Here is a 12,063-nt window from a genome sequence, read left to right as displayed (position 1 = left end):
AATTTAATAAAAACTTCCTGTAGCTTTTGTAAGTGAAGATTTTTCCTGAGCATACTCACACAGAGTAGTGGTCTGTATTAGGGGGAGCAGTTGTCTACGCAAGGATTGAAGTTACAATCTCTTGTGCTTACCTTTGCCGGCTGTCCAGCAGGTCATAAACTGGGAATTTGTACTACACATTTGCTATAAGTTTATGGATGTAGTCCATAAGTTCAGTGGCTCTTCTGACATTCCCTCTCTTACTGAAACATGTCATAATGGCTAAGGTTGTGCATAACCTGCTAATGAGGTCACATAACAGTTGCTCTGTTACTCTCAGTTGTTACAGGAACCACAGTTCATTCTTTCAGGCCTTTTTGTAAGGCATTTTGTGATAGTTTAACAGTGAAGGAACTGTGTCTGACCAAATTTCATGCAAACATGGGAGAGTTGTAAAGGATACACACAGCATGTGTAGCAGAAAAACACAATACAGTGTTCTTCGGCCATAGTATCTACTCTTTCTTTCAAGGAGACCTCATGTCTAATTGGTAGGTATTTCATGATCCCTGTTTTTCTTAATTTGTTTATATTTATGTTAGTATGTGTTGATTCTTCTACTCCAGCAGGAACTCTTAAATGAAAATATTGAATTCAAATATATTAGTCTTCACTCAAGATGACATCCTTGTTGGTATTACTCAGGCAAGTGCTAAAGAAATGGGTGACTTTTAATGCTTATAATGGGCACCACTCTAGAAAATCAGAGGATGTAAAAGGTTTTATTTTATTTTATTCCACTTTTTTTTCTGTAGAGGAGATTACTAACCACTTTAACAAACCTGCTGCCTTGTTCAAGAACTTGGCTCAAACTTCAAGGGGCTATTCCAGCTGCATCTGATCGATCCTCACCACAATGAATAGAAATAGAATAGAAATTAAATAGACCTTCTGGTATTATGGGTGTCTGTCTTCTTTTATTCCTACCGGACTACACAAACTGGCCTTCACATTGGCCAGTTTTCAAACATGAGAATACAAAGTGGGGATTAATCTAGGGGGGAAGTGCTTTTTATTGGATCTAAATGGGTTTTTTTGCTATACAAGCAGAACACAAAGATCTAGCAAGAAAAATAAACACACATTTTCTTAATTTGTCTTGACATGAGAATTCAGTATATCCAAGAGAAATTTTGTTTACTTCCTTTTCTAAATACATTCCTTTGAAGTCAGAAAAACTAAAGGTATTTGATTTGTGTCCAATATTCTCAGGATCATATGCCCAATTGCTGTAATCTTTTTTTTACACATTTTCTTTTAAGATGAGCTAATGAGTCACATTCACTGCACTCATTTATGTTTTATCATGGCATTTCAGAAGTCATATTGTACAGAGTTACATACTCAGGCTCACACCTATGCAGAGGCAGTGCAAATTGGCACCACAATTATGTTTGCCAGGAAAAGGCACATTTTCAGAGCATGCATAAGTTTACCTACAGTCAATGAAGTAATACAGTGAGATGTGTCCACCCAGTTGAGCAAGACATTCAAAAAATGCCTTTACATAATGAAAGGAAAATTCTGGAAGGCAGAAGTTCATTTGCACAAGATATAAGGTGGAAAAATTGTGCTATTGTCTTAATTAAATCCATTTTCATCCTGAACTGGAGGTTCAGGATATCCTAAAGAGAAATTCAGAAATTTGATTTAACTGCCCTGTGGCAGCTCTGAATCTCCCCACTGAGTCTACCATGATCTAGTAAATCTGTATTTTTGTATGTTGACAACATGAGAAATTGTACAGTGTCAAAATGCCCTTTGTCATATGGACTTCAATTACCTGTACTCATAGATTAAAATGAGTGAGAAGAGATATAGGGATTTAACTTTTCATAAGAAGCATTGAGAAAAGAAGGCCGATAGCCTTATAGACAAGATGATTTTTTTTGTGTTGTTTGCTACTAGATTTAAGGGTTAAACCTAGCTTAAACAAAAAGACATTCATTCATTAAATTGGGATCAGACTCTAAAACAATCTTATTTTGCAGTCTGCTAGCCTGTTGAATTAAAACAGTGCAAAAACCAAATCAACATGAGGTGTTGGTTCAGAGATACATGAATGTAAGATTTAAGAAATCTAGAAAAGTCTAAATGTCTTGTGTTAGCAATATTTTCGTCTTTCCAATTACAGCACAGTCAACATTCTTAGAAGTTTGATTTATTATATGACAAAGTGTTATACAGGTCAAATAACTTTTGAGGTGCCATAGATATGAGTAAAACATTTAACGTGGGTTTTTTGTGAGATTATTGCTCCTTAGAATTACTGTAGACCACTTACCACAAAATCTGAAAGTAGGTGCTGTATGATTTACTGTAGAAGGGAGGTTAATTAACTCTAATTAATTCACTACATCTCAGATTACTTAATGACATCAAAATTCTACTACTAAAGATAACATTAAAAATGTCCTACTAACTAAAAATTTTATTTTCATCAAGTTACCCAGTATGATTTTTCCAATGGGAATGCTCCTGATGCACTCATTTTTTCTCAGATGTTTTCTGTGACTCTGGGGTAAGAACCAGTTTTTGGAGGGTATCCTGCATTTTTCAAGGAAACAGCCTGGACAACCAAGTTGTGTCTTAAGAGCTTCAAGACTGGCTTTGTTACACAGCCACTGTGAAGAAATCCCAGTATACAGTGCAGTACTGAGAAATAGAAGTTTCTCAATCACTGATTTATGACTGCTCACACCACAGTCACTGACAGTTAAAGGAAATAATTACATCTAGTTTAACTGGAAAGTATGATTATTCTTGTTTTGATATTACTAGTGTTGGTTGTTGTTGTCTAGCTGCTATTTATAACATGTAATTTTTGTGTTTCTGTTCCGGTTAAGTGTACCTTCTTCCTGACAAAACCAGAATGTTTTGTTTCTGAGTCAAGCATTGAGATTAAAAATTGAAACTGAAGGAAATTTCTAAAAGTTAATTCATTCTTGAACAACTGGAAAAAAGAAAAAGAGGAACTAGTGAGATTGGATTCAATTATTAAATTGATATTCTTTCACCACAGAAATATACTGGGACAATGTAATAAAACATTTCAGATTAAACTAATTCTTATTTCTTGAAAATAATATAATAACAAAATAATTTTGGCTAGGATCTTGGCCCAGTTCTGCCAGACATCCTTTCTGAATCAGTACAAAATAAGTCATTGAGACCAGAAATTCATTATCCCAAATGATTGCAGTTTGAAGGAAAAAGTTAATCTTTACAAGTGGGTCCTAGATAACTCACACTTATAAAAAGATGCTCCAGTTGTGCCAATCGATAATTGGAAAAATAATATGTATCAGATTGTGAGGCTTTTTTCTCTATTTTGCTAAAGAATAGATGGTAGGCAGGTGTGAGAAAGGAACATCACAGCTTGGTGTAAGATGCCAGGCTGCAGTTTGTGACAATAAGAAACATAAATCAAGGAGGACTGAATCCCAGACTGATATCGTGGTACTTCTTCATCACTGAAAATAAATATCTTTACAATAGGCCCTTTGCCAAAACTCCTAAAATGTCTGTGGTTCAATACAAAGTTCCTTCAAACAGAGATGTTCCCTTCTGAAAGCGCATGGAGGCAGTCTGTATTAACAGCCTTTGGGTCAGCTTTAAAACATTTTCATGAAACTGCGTGTGGAGTCTTGTACTGTACTGTCCCTATTCCTTGGATAATGCAAAATTTCAGTCCCTAAGCCTCTTAGTTTTGCACATTTCATGAGTTGCATATGGAATTTAAGAAGAGAAAAGTATGAGAAATTGAAACTTTTAGGCAATAAAAGCCTAGGATTCAGTTATTTCTTGAAAACTTTTCTCTCTGATAATTTGTTTTTTGGTGTTTTTTTTTTTTTTTTTTTACTTTAAACACTGTAAATACTTTGCAAATGGTTAGTTTTTATGCACTGGGGCAATTTCAAATTAACTTATTTCATCTATTAAACCTAAAGAAAAACACATTGGCACAAGAATAAAAGTTGCTGACACTTACAGAATAAAAATTGAGAGTAGTTATTTGAAGTAATGATCAAGTTATTATATGTAAAAGGCTTACGCTGCCATTGAAGTAATTTTCCATGTTTTACTCTCCAATAGAGCCACTTATGATGATGAGGATGTTTCAGACATTTACTGTCTTCACCAGTTACCCTGGAGAAGTGAGCTCTTTGCCTTTTCTCCAAAGTCATCCATCACTAACCTTAAACACAAACATTTTCTAGGGAGATTAGCACTGTGTGAGTCCTAAAGCCCCAGTTAAAAAGATGGGAACATTTAAGGTGTGACAGGGGAAATATGGGAAGCAGGAGTGGTCTGAGATTTCCAGATGCTGCTAGATTACAAATGACAAAAAGCACAATTTGTAGAAAACCACAAGTAGATTGTCCTTCACTGTTCCTTCTTTGTTAAAATCCAAGACTTTCCTTCCTCACAGTGTTTCTCTTTAAATAATGTGCTTGATACATATAATATCAAATAAGTTCCTTGAGAACTGACATTTCTATGTTTTACAAAACAGCTGTTAAAAATTATTTCAATTCCTTGTATTACTTTTACAATCCAACTTCACTAAGACTGAATACCACAGCAGGACAACCTAACCAACTACTTGCTTTTATCATTGAGAAGTTATGTAGTGATACAAGATAAAAAGCCTTTAAAATTAATTTTTACTTTCATTCCTGTAGTGTCAAATTCTAACACTTATCCATCTGCCAAGAAAGCATTCATCTGCAGCTTTAAACAGACCTTTCCAGTCCTCTCCTTGGTGTTTTGGTTTGCTATTCTGTTGTTGTTTTCTATTTTTTTAAAATTTATTTTACTGCATATTGATTAGCAAACAATATCTGGTTCTTTTTCATCCTTCACCTCTTCCAGAAAACTTGGGGATAAAAACTACAATTCCTAAGGCAATAAATGAGTCTTAGCAGTCTTTTTGTATTTTATATTTCAAAGATGAGAGAAGTGGATCTGGTGTTAGAACACTGCAGAATTCCACCATGATGTCTTAGGTACTCAAATCCAATAAAATACATTGTTCTCTTGCTAAAGGGATTTTTCTTTTACTTCTCCAAGTCTTCTCCAAAACATATAGTGTGTACTACACAAAATAATATTTGGATGTTAGTTCTTTAACTTCCAAGAATCCTATCTTGGACATTTGGGCATTTTCACATTTTTCAATGCAGATAAAAAGATATTTGAGAACACTGTCCTGCTAGATGACAGTCACTCTCATGAACGTGAAAGTGGTATTTGAAAAGACTGGGTGATTTGCTGGGTACATTTTAGAGGTTTCTTTGGTGAGACAGATCTTGACAAATGTCACTTCTTTTCCTTGTGTGCTTTTCTTTGTGGGTTTTTGGGTTTTTTGTGGGGGCAGTGGGGCTGGGTTTTTTTCCCTTTACAAGACCTAACAACATTTTGTGCTTTTCTTCCCAGTCATAACTAATAGTTGAAGCCAAAAATAAAAAATAGAAAATACATGGTAATTAATTTCTATCTAAACAGCAGATATGTTAATTAACATTTCCCTCTGAGGGGAAGGTGTGTTTTCACAACCATCACAAATATCATCCTGTGGCCAACTCACAGTTCCAGAGTTCAACAGATCCAGATTTCATGGGATAATGTAGAAGGCATTTCAGAAAAGCTTAAATTGTGCTTTTATAAATTCTTTACTCTTTTGTATTTTGCTCATTGTGTGTTTGCTAGCACATAGAGAGCAAACTGAAAAAGAAATGAATTCTATGAGAATAACTTATTTTCTGATTGGTAAATTGAGTTTCTGTATTTTTTATAAGTCTATCAAAAAGGTTTTCCCTTGCAGAGAATGTATTGCTCATACTCTTTTACTGCTGTCTCACTGATATCAGGCAGAATGGAGTTATACAAAGTCATACAAAATGTTGTTATGCAGTGAAAGACAAGGATTTATTAAGTAACTATGTATGAGAAACAGGAAATTATAAGTCTCCATAAATATCTGAGATTTTGTTCCCTGACTGGAACACTTTCTGAACTTCACTTTCTTGGTTCTCATCCACTCTCTCACCTAGTGATCAGCAGAAAGAAACTTTCAACAGTATTACTGCAAAACACTATTATCTCATAATTTCCATTCTGTTTGAAAATATTTTTTTTATATTTTATGCTCTATTTACCCAAAAATTTCTAACACTGATTTTCAGAAGATAAACATAAATCTTAGTATTCATTAAGCTACATAGAGATCCTTATTATTGTGCAATCAGTCACAGTGTACAAATAATAAACAGGAACTCAAAAGACCACATTTCATTTGAAGTCATGAGCAGATTCCTATGGGTAATTTTTGGGAGGAATTTTATTTATTTGTAATCAGCTCTGTGCAGCTCACAGAGTTGCATACACACACATACACACAGTAGGGAACAGCTGCTCAGTTTTGCTTTATTTCATTCCATCTGTTATTTCTCACCTGAACAAGAAGGGATAGAAATATCACTTTCTTTTCTTCCTGGTGGTTTATGGGCATCCAATATAGTTCTAGTATCTCCTCTGGACTTCAGTAAAAAACAATACCTAAAACTATCCCACCCCCCCACTCATTAGTGAGACGTTTAATTTATTTGGCAAGGTGTTGACATTCTGATCTTGTACGAAAAGTTTCCAACTGCAGCTGATTTGGGAGAGCAAGAAAAAGAGAAAAAGACTTATTGTTTTCAAAATAATGCCTGAATTACAGGCATGTTTACTACAATGTTAATCTTTTAGACTGAGGCATGCCAAAAATGGTAGTTTCAAGTTGTGATTAGGAAGGAGGAGAAGTAGACAAGGAGACAGGTAGGAGCAAGGACGTTTGCCTATGAGCAATATAAAGACTGTAAAGAAAACAGGCACATTTAAACGAGGAGATTCATTGATATGAAATTACAGCTGGCCAAAGTAGCCATCAAAAAAACCAGTTCCCATATCACATACCAGTTCCCATATCACACAACTATTCATCCCTTTCCCAACACAAAGGAAAGATGTGCTGACTAATTTCCAGGGAAAAACATATTAGAAGTATTTTCTGAGTGATAAAATCTAATTCATCTCCCTGTGAGGTGCAACACAAGCAAGGTTATGCAGTGGTCCATTGAGCAAGACTTTTGTTTCTAGCTCTAGCTAATGTCAAATGCTGTCTGAAGCAGAGGACCTTGTGGTAGATAAACAGTACCAAATAACATAATTTTAGGAAAAAATTCTTCCTATTGACATTAGTCTTAAATCTAGTGTCTGTTTCCAACCAGAAGATTTTTTCCTAGTAGGTAGGTTTATTTTCTTCCCATTCTTCTGCATTTTAGTCAGGAAGTCTTTCGGCTCTATTTCTCTTTTGAATTCTCCAAGGTTTTTAGCTTAATGCTACCTTGAAGTGACAAGCTTTACTCATTGTCAATTTTACTTGTAGAAATTTAATTGTTTTTACTGGTTTGAGGTTTTCTCTTACTTTTAAAGAATAGCCTCTTCTTTCATGGAAATGGGAACTCTCTTGGCTCTATCTGCCTTCATTTAGCCATTTATTATTCTTATTCTCTCCAGCTGAGCCTCTCCTATTTCTCTCCTTTCTAAATAAAGAAGTCACAGACAGTTTCAATCACTCTTCATGTGGAATGTTTTCTGCACCCGTGACATCTCTTATCAGGCACTTCTATTAATAGAGAATTAGGGAATTGGAAATTTAAACTAGCACTAAATTTTTTGCCTGAGTTCTTGCTTGTAAAATAAGGCAAAATAATCCTAACTTGCTCACATACTTATTAAAAATCTGTGTGTTGATTTTGTTGTTTGCTTACACTTATATTGAATATTTTGCCATTTTTGTTGAGAATCCAACAGCATCTGCTGTCTCCATTTCCATGCACAGTCCACCTTTGGGCAGAAGATACCATGATAAAAATTAATCTCAGGGTATGAAATTTGTCTTCCTTTTTGTAATTTATGTCTGCCATAGCATCATCAGTGTTTGATAGTTGACACTGGTTTTGTTTTTCTCCATCACAAATATCATGTGGGAGGTCTGTACAGTCATTTCTGCTTCTCCTTTCCTACCCCTGCTGGCAGTGTGCTCAGCAGGGATGTAGTCAGGAGATAGCTGCTGGAGCATGGCACTTCCAAATGGGATGAATATGGTCTGCAATTCCCATAAGATTTCCATATCTCCTATTTTAGTCTTCTTTCATCCTACTCATGAGCACTTTAAAACAAACGCAGCTACCATCAGGCTTTAATATGTCACTGTTCATTAAGATTGCACATGACCAACAAAAGAAATTAAATCACAGAAATTAGACATAATCTCAGTACACACTCCATTACTGAGTGAGCTTTTCTACAATCCCAAGCAGGTTTTTTTTACGTAGTTGCCTCATGGATCCAGCCAGCCATGCTAACTCAATACCACCCAGAACATCTCAGCACAGCAAGTTCATAAGTTCAGCTAGAAATTTTCTTCAACAAAAGTGACAGGGACAGGATTCTTGCAGCAAAATAAAGGGGGACATATTTCAAGGCATAGCTACAATTTTATTTTTTTCCCTAATATCTGCCAAGTCATTCAAAACAAAAGGACACTGTTGGCAAGACTTCAAAAGGAGACTTGTGGATAAAGTAACTCATGATGCACTATTTTACCTGGCTAAGCTCTTGGAGACCAACAAAGATAAAACACATAACTTTTGGGTCAGCCAGGAACCTCTTTGCAAAATTACAGATGGAAAGTTGCCTGGTCATTGTAAAGTAACAAGGCATTCAAAGATTACAAAGCAGTACATTGCCTTTTCATTTTGGATAGTCATTTCTGTAAAACATAAATCAAGCATATGCTTTAGAGATGGGAACTATCATAAAGGTGAAGTAGAATGTAACTCTACATGGCTATTTCCTTGGTGTAACTGCTAGTTATCAATTTGCATTTTCTTCAAACTACAGTTATCCTGAAGTTCTAGCATAAAAAAGTAAATATTTACATAATGGACAGCAGAATTCCTTGGTGTAACTGCTAGTTATCAATTTGCATTTTCTTCAAACTACAGTCATCCTGAAGTATTGAAAGTTCTAGCATAAAAAAATAAATATTTACATAATGGACAGCAGAGCTGACCAGATTCTTTTCCTCGGTGCAAAATTTTGATATTTGATTGCATTCTGAATTGAACCAAAAAGGCATCTCTGAGTGCTTTGAGCAAAACTGAGTCAAACTTAGTCAATGGACTAAGCATGTTCCCAGGGAGGTATGGTGGTAAAATATCAACTGGATCTGGTGGTGCATAACCATATCCTATAACCATGAAAAAGGAGGAAAATAATTAAGACCAAAAAAAAAACCCAAAAAAAAAAAAACAAAAACAAAACCAACAACAACAAAAAACAAACAAAAAAAACCCCAAAAGAAGCAAACTCAAAATGCTTATGGTAATTTTCCCAGGGAGGTATGGTGATAGAATATCAACTGGATCTGGAGGTGCATAACCATATCCTATAACCACAAAAAAGGAGGAAAATAATTAAGACCAAAAAAAAAACCCAAAAAAAACAAAACAAAAAAAAAACCCACCTAAAGAGGCGAACTCAAAACGCTTATGGTAATGTGTCATCATGGCCTGTTTATAGCAGTATCTCAGGACAAGATTAGAGCAAGGATCCTAAAGGGGATAGCATTCCAGCTTCAGTAACGGCACAGGATAGGGCATGGAAGAGTTACTGACAGAATAAACAGTGTTAGATAGAAGAGCACAAAAATCATCAGGCCTTCATAAGGGCTACATCAAGAAAACCATTAAAATGAAGCTGCAACTTACATTTGCTTGACAGATAGAGAGGACTAGTAAAAGAAAACAAAGGAAAATATTTTGAAGCAGCAAGCAACAGGCAAAGTAATAGTTGCTGATAACTGCTGACTGCCTTAGGATAGTTGAAGGGAAGCTCCAAGGCCAGAGAAGTTGCAGTAGTGATGTGCAGATTCCAACCTATGCACACATGCATAGTGCAAACACACACACACATACATGCATGTGTGTGTGTGCATAGTTTTTTTTCCTTATTGCCTCTTCTGGTCATTCTGATAACGTTGTCAGCATAATAACAAAGAGCATCCTGTAACAAAGTCTGGAAATTCAACCATCTGTACTTCATTTCTACTAGACGGTATTTCTGTGAAAGAATGACAAGGTGAAGAAATAAAAGTAGTAAATCTTGTTTATAAATTCTGCTGTGTCATACCTGTAATGTGCAAAATTGGCCCAAAAGTGCATTACAATGAAGTAACATACTATTTTCCCATCATAAATTAGTGTAATCTCACCCAACAGCAAACACATTTCAAAATCTGTTTCATTCTTATACATAACTTTGTCTTCCATTGTGCTATGGCTACATAGCCTAAACCCACTTGGATAAAACAGATTCATTCAGTATTTCCACTAGCCTTTTACCCTGTCAAATGTTCCATAATTACAGTTAAAAGTTAGAATTAAATAAAACTCATTTTAATCTCATAACCTATTTTATGGCAGGTAAGTATGGAAAGGGAGTTGAAGAGAAGCCTCTCAATCACAAGGCAGGAGAGAGACTGTCATATTTTTCCCATGTCTCTTACAAATGGAATAAGCAGGGATTGTAAAATACTGTTTTAGGCTTGTGTCCATACACAATGTGGTCTGTCATATTCAGCAGATTGGCAACAGCATTGAAGTAAATTTAGTAACAATTTTCACTAGTTACTCTGAGGAGAAGAAAAAAAGGCATGCTGAAAAATAACCAAGCAGCACTTTTTATTTGATAACCTTGCTTATAGGCAATTTTAGCACCACATCAATCCAGCAGTTCCACAGCACAGCATAGCACAGTGTTATGTGGCAGCGTGAGTGCGAGAAGATGGCCAGGCTGGTACTGAAAAATAAAACCACAAGATTTATGGAAGGGAAGGCTGTCATCAGTAGAGATCTGTACGTGTCCTTGGTGTCCTTGACTAGTAGCAGAGGACAAAGTGTGTCAAGACATTTTGCATCTTTCCAACCAGGCGGGTCTGTTTCATTCAGTTATTCCTCAGCTCCTCCTTCCGCCCAGCCCTATTGGCTCCAGTGACATGACTGAAACCCAAGAGGAGTCATCTGCTGGGGACCATGCCTTGGGGGTATTTTACACTCCCTTAAATAGAGATCAAGTGCATAGACTCAGAATTTTTTTTGCAATGAGAATGGAAAACTCTTCATCTCTTAGTATTTCTTTCAAGCGTGTTTTTTCCAGGACTGGGAGAAGTGAGAGTGTTTCAAAAGCAATGTGGCCTTCTGCCAACAGCAGAGATGTGTTTCAGAGTCACTGGATGACCTGTTTTGATACAGGGAAGTATTTGATGAAGCTGACAGGACTGTACTAGAGCAGATGCCTTGGTTGGTAGACAGGTGTGACAGACAAGAGTCTTTGCACATGTGAGCCAAAGTGGAACTGGAGAGTTACTGTTAGTCATCATCAGTCTGTCAATGTTAAGGTGGAAAAAAAGAAGTCATATAAGCTATTTTCACACAACAGTGTGGGATGTCCTCTGAAGTCTTTTTCAAACAGGTCCAAATTCATATAATACTGTCACAATTATATAATTAACTTCTAGCCAAAAACATCCACAGAAAAACTTAAAGATTAAAGTCTGAATTTACATCTTCAGAATGAAAGACTTTCACAGACCAAGGACAGATGCTTTGCACATATGGATGATAATTTATTATGCCTCAATCATCATTATCTTATGTTTACTAAAAAAGTCATATAAATATGTCTGAAAGGCTTTTAAAATACGTTTGTCCTTTAGCTTTAGAAGTGAGGAAGGTTTAAAATTACTTTGATGAAGCAGGACATTAAAAAGTTGAAGGATGGCTTGGATCCTTTCAAATGGGTCCCTTTCTATCCATGCTGAAGTTCTTACAAAGCATTTCTATGATCACATTCACAAAGGGGATGATTGTTCACGCTGTAAATATCTCTATTGTTCATATTCTAAATATCTCT

Source organism: Passer montanus, unplaced genomic scaffold (genome assembly GCF_014805655.1).
Source record: "Passer montanus isolate IOZ18808 unplaced genomic scaffold, ASM1480565v1 scaffold16, whole genome shotgun sequence".
Classification (NCBI taxonomy): Eukaryota; Metazoa; Chordata; class Aves; order Passeriformes; family Passeridae; genus Passer; species Passer montanus.
Note: the sequence above shows the minus strand (reverse complement) of the source record.